Genomic DNA, 6,000 nt, shown 5'->3' on the forward strand with positions numbered 1-6,000 from the left:
ACGAAGTAGTTTGTTGTCCACGATCTAATCGAACAGGTGGTGGAGCCTGTATTTTTGTTCATCAGTCAATACAGTATGACGTTATGAGGAATGAAGAGTTCTTAGAAGGCAGTTCAATAGTTATATCATAGAGGTAACTCTAAGACCACTGGGTCCCGAAGAAAATCATTATTATTTTTGGCTCACTCAGTACCAGAACAACGGTCCCAAGCAGTCCCAAGCTATTTCACTCACCCCTGCATGTTCTACATGAATCCACACACCCCTGATGTTATCTGTCAAACTTTCATAGCGAATCAAAACAAACATAGTGTAGTAATAGAATTTCAACTAGAATAGGGTACGTTAATCGTTTGCTTGGGACCAATAGGCTACTAAAGTGGTGAGCCAATTTAAAATCGTTAGTTTCGTATTGATTGTTGGTTATATCACTGAGAAAGCCTAAACTAAAAATCGCTGTAATTTATAGACCTCCACATGCCACTTTTAGAGATAGCGTCGATTATCTAGATTCTTTACTCGAATGTACTACCAAATTGCTGTGTGTAGGTGATTTCATCATAAACTTACTAAGTGCAATCTCCCAAAGCTATGTGTCAACGGTGGAGTCTAATGGGTTCACGTCGGCAGGGAATATGTTACTCATGGAAATGGTCCATCAGGAACGGTAATAGATCATGCCCTTACAGATTTGTATTGCCAAAAATTCTCTGTGTGTCTAGATGACGTTAGTTTTACTGACCATAAATCACTATTAATCAGCTTCGGTTATAATCGTTCATCCAATATTCGTGCAGATAGATGCATAGTTAAATATGATTTTGGTCGCATCTCCACTGAACTAACGCAGTCCTTAGAAACAACAGTTGATATCGATAGTTTCACTGAGCTCATTACCGGTACAATGGCGAGAAATTCGTATCAAGTGCATACTAGTAACAGATGCCGTAGTAAAGTACCCTGGATTGATGAAGAAGTTCTGAGAGGAATACGGTCTAGAAATCTGTTGTATCAAAGAACTGTTCAATGGCTAGCAAATCATATAATTCAACAAAATTATAAAAGGCAAAAAAAACTATGTCATGCGTATCATAAAACAAAAACAGAAATCTTATTACCAAAATTTGATAGCACAAAATCGTTGTAACATAAGAAAGGTATGGAGTATATTAAATGAAATTGTTTTCCACAAAGATACTAGAGGCTTCCATAAACGCATACCAGAAATGATTGTCGGTGATACGATATTGAAGGATAAAACGGAAATATGTAATGCTTTCAATAATTATTTCATTAATATACCAAATGAGCTATCCAACAATTTGTCCCAAATTTTCAACCATGATTCGCAAAATTTGACACTACATACAGCCATTCAAAGTTCCATTGTTATGCTACCAGCTACAAATAATGAAATAAGTAACTACGTTCGTGGTCTTAGGAATTCTAGTGCGGTAGGAATAGATGGAATTCCATCCAAACTAATTAAAAATAACATTCCACTGTTTGTTTCCAAATTAACATATTTAATTAATCAGTCAATCGAAGAAGGCGTTTTTCCAAACTGTTTAAAATCTGCTAAAGTTGTGCCTATTTACAAAAGTGGTCAGAAAAATAACACTAGCAACTACAGACCGATTTCAATACTTCCAATATTGTCCAAACCATTTGAAAAGCTCATTGAGCATAGGCTATGCAGTTTTTTTGATCGACACAAAATAATCAACAAAAATTAGTATGGTTTTCAGCCAAATTCTAATACTACTAGTGCTGCTGTCAACCTTGTCAACGAAATTCAACAGAATATTGACCAACGTAGAATTTGCTCCACAATCTTTATAGACGTGTCAAAAGCTTTTGATTGCGTACCGCACTGTATACTGTTATCAAAACTACAAAGCTATGGTATAAGGAATAATGCTCTAAAACTAATTGAAACATATTTAAATGGCAGGAAACAACGCATAGTCATTGATAACCACACAAGCTCAGATCTAAATGTTAATTTCGGAGTACCCCAGGGTTCCATACTAGGCCCAATGCTTTTTAATGTTTTCATCAATGACATTTTTGAGCTGCCGTTAAAGGGAAAACTTCAACTGTATGCCGATGATGCTGCGATTGTTTATTCTGCTAATAGTATAGAAGATTTATTTCAAAACATGCAGCACGATCTGAACTTGATACATCGGTAGTTCTATGATAATTCTTTAACAGTTTAACAAAACCTTAAGTGGAATATGCACGTTGATCAAGTTCACCGAAAGTTAGTAAAATTTCTCGGAATTCTTCGACAAAGTAGTCATATGATCCCTATGAAAGAGAAAAAAAATCTGTTCTATGCCCATGTTCATTCACAAATTTGCTACTTAAATATAATTTGGCAAAATGCACCTACTTATGTTACAAGCAAAATATCTACAACTTTGAACAAATTCATGAGAACTATTTTCTGGGAACAATATTTAGACCCGAATGTAAGAACTATTGATTTGTATACTAATAATAACGTGTTGAATTTAAGCCAAATTAAATATTATGAATCGGTTCTATTCATATTCAAAGTAATAAATAACTTGATCAAACATAATGTAGATTTTCAAACACTAATTGATACACACCGATATGATACGCGAAATGTTAACAATATTCGAGTTACAATCCCTAGAACCAACTATATTCGATTTGGTTGTACTTATCCCGCTATAGTTAATTTCAATAATTTGCCAATGGATATTAAAAATATCCCTTCGATTTATACATTCAAAAAGGCCTTGAAAAGGTACGTCACAGAAAATATTGCCTAGACTAAAAAGCTATTTTTTTTTTCTTTTTTCTATATACCAATCAATATAATTAACTCTCATTTGCACAGTTGAATATCGAAAAAGAACCTCCCAATCAGTCTCTAGACTGCCAATGGTTCATAGTAACTATTTTGTATGCATTGTAATGAATTAGTTAGGGGAAGAAACCAAGAATTGTAAACTATTGTTAATGAAATTTTGTACAAATCTTTTGAAAGGGGTTTTTACGCCTGAGATTGAAACATAAGGAATTATTAAATGTTTCCATCTTGGCTTTTCCCCTTGCCGAAAAAAATAAATAAATAAAATGGCATCTGATGGAAAATAAAAAAAAAAAACCAAAGAGGTAACTCTAAGACTAGTAGATCCCGAAGAAACGTGCTCAACATTTTGGCTCAGATCTGGTACTATCTTCGGTACCAAGCTAATCGATGCACCCCTCGAAACATAGAAAAATCCACGAACCCCTCATTTTATCTGTCAAACTTTCATAGCGAATCAAAACAAACATTGTGTAGTATTAGAATTTTGACAAGAATGGAGTACGTTAATCGATTTGCTTGAGACCAATAGGCTAGTCAAGTAGTGAGCCAATTTAAAATCGTTAGTTTCCAACGGTTGGCCAAACTGTTGGAAGCGAGAAGCTGGTTTAGGCAAACTGACGTTCTGCGGCGGGGACGAGGTGGCTGTACATAATCTGATGGCTGGAGTTTAACGAAAGGTCTGGCATTCGGATCCGGTCAACCGGAAGCTTGGCTTCATTTTTCTGTAATTTATACTACCGTGGACCCTCGTCAATCTGAAGCCAGATTGAACACTTCGTGCATATTAAAGCCAGTTAGTTTCTAGCCATTTTTTTTAAATTTCATGATCATTTTGGCGATAAAACTATTGTGTATTAATGTGGGTGGGTGGGTCACAAGTTTATGGGTTTGTTGCAACCAAGAAAGTTAAGGGTTATGCCCAAAGCACAACCGCATTGTTGACGTAGAACTACGAGATTGATTTTGAAGATTTTTACAGAATTTCTCAATAAACACTTGTTTCAACGCGGAGTGTAAACACTGAAGCACTTACTGTACCAATTGGAATTTACAGATAATGCTACTATGCATAATCACGATGGTGTTTCAATATGATGTCTGTGTTTGGGAAACAATCACAAAATGAAATTTTGATTGCCCTTCTTTTTTCACACGCCGTAAGCTACACACACTCCTCCCATCATCAAGTAGCGACACTCTCTTTTTGCGTAGTTTTCCAATGTCAATACCTTGAAATCAAAGGGCAATTAACGAGTTATTAACGAAAGATGAAGAGAATCGATCGAAATCACTTGCACCCCTGCTTCCAAGTTTAGTTACAAGATTACAACTCTGGAGAGCGTGGTCGTTGGGCGTGTGGTTCTGAATATGGAAAAACAGGCACATATAAATTCTATTCCAACTCATTACTGTAATAAGCTTGTTAGCTCTGAAAAGTGCCGTTTTGTTGCCAAAGTTGGTGATGGTGATTAACCTCCGAAACCGTACAGAGTGCGTCTGTCGCTTCAAAGCGTAGACGACATCCATGGCCACTTACGCTTGGCGTTTTCAGAGTAGGTGACAGCATCCCGGATCAGATTTTCCAGGAACACCTTCAGCACACCTCGTGTTTTCTCGTAGATCAGACCGGCGATACGTTTGACACCGCCACGGTGAACAGACGGGATGGCGGTTATCACGACGAAGCTTGCGATGATGCTTGGCGCCTTCTTAACCAAGACCTTTTCCTCCTTTGCCACGACCAGTCATTGTTGCTTGTTATGTAGAAGAGTGGACTACCTAACCTGCCATCACCTTCCTACTGCTGCTATTGCTGCTTCTGCTGCCTGCTCACCACGCCGTTCAAAGCGAAAATGAGGTGAGACTAGACAGCAGCGCTCTTTTACATCTTTTCAGTTTAAAGCAAAATGATGTGCAACCAAGTGGTACTCGATTATGACGACTGGGTGTGGGAAGAACGCTTATTTCATTATCCAATGTACAAAATTATCACTTTTTATTTGTACATTAGACTTTACCATTTTTTCAATAGTTTATTGCTAAAAATCATCTGTTGGAAGCATTGCTATTGATGCGTAGAAATATTTCTCATGGATTGGTGATACAATTATTGAAATTGGTCCAGGGGCAACTGAGTTATTAATGTTCAAAATGTTTCATAATTTTGTTACATCTTTCATATTCGGTTTTCACAAAGTGTACCCCCATATAGAAATCACAGACGTAGTCCTACGTCAAAAAAATATTTATGAACTTCTGAAATAGATCGTTGCAGTTAGGGTTCTTAAGATTCTGAACGTTAAACATAGTTTGGATTTCTTTTGCAAAGAAAACGTCGATGAAAAGACACAATCATTGCACCTTGGACGTTTTGCAATGTTCATTGGGAATTCCCAGCTGTTCCGGTCACATCTAACAGGTTTAAGTTTATCCACACTACCAAACTCCAGCAGGACCCAAAGTTTCATCCCACTGAGCGAACTGACATCTCGGGTAAACACTTCACGCTGTGATGGCAAACAACTGCAGCACTGTCTGGGTGCAGTTGCATTTTAAAGATCCGTGTCCCGCGAAAATTTGCACCACTGACTGGCACGGTGGAAAGTGAGAGAAACAGCAGAAGAACGAGAATATGATACTCCACTAACAGTCCACCAACATTGAGCGCAATTTAAGTGGCCAGTGCACTTTCAACACCACGTGCAATATATCATCCACGTCGGCCATAGTGGTCGCTCGCATTGGATGGGTGAAAATTGTTCGGTGCGTGGGCGAGGTGATAATTAACATACCTACGTGTGCGGGATTATCTTTTGTTCAGGGCAAGCTCCAAAAAAAAAAGGATGCCTACTGTTGACCTTCTTTGCAGCTCAAATAAATAAATGCAAACTGCTTGATGGTTAAAATAGCCGCATAAAGGCACGAATGAGATAAGACAGACGGCTTCCCTGTCAGTCGGCGCTGGATTGGCATAAAGGGATCACCCAAAGAGGCCAGACCCCATTGGGATGGCATATTGACCTTAAGATTCTCGTGTCAACGGCGCTTTTGTGATAAAAATAAAAACCATTATTTCTTAAGTACTTGCATGAATGAAAAACAGCTCTCAGACTGCAAACGACTTTCACGCGAAAACATTACAAAAAACA

The sequence above is a fragment of the Ochlerotatus camptorhynchus genome, unplaced genomic scaffold, assembly GCF_037179485.1.
Source record: "Ochlerotatus camptorhynchus isolate MF236.1 unplaced genomic scaffold, CSIRO-AGI_Acam_v1.1 ptg000196l, whole genome shotgun sequence".
NCBI classification, from domain to species: Eukaryota; Metazoa; Arthropoda; class Insecta; order Diptera; family Culicidae; genus Ochlerotatus; species Ochlerotatus camptorhynchus.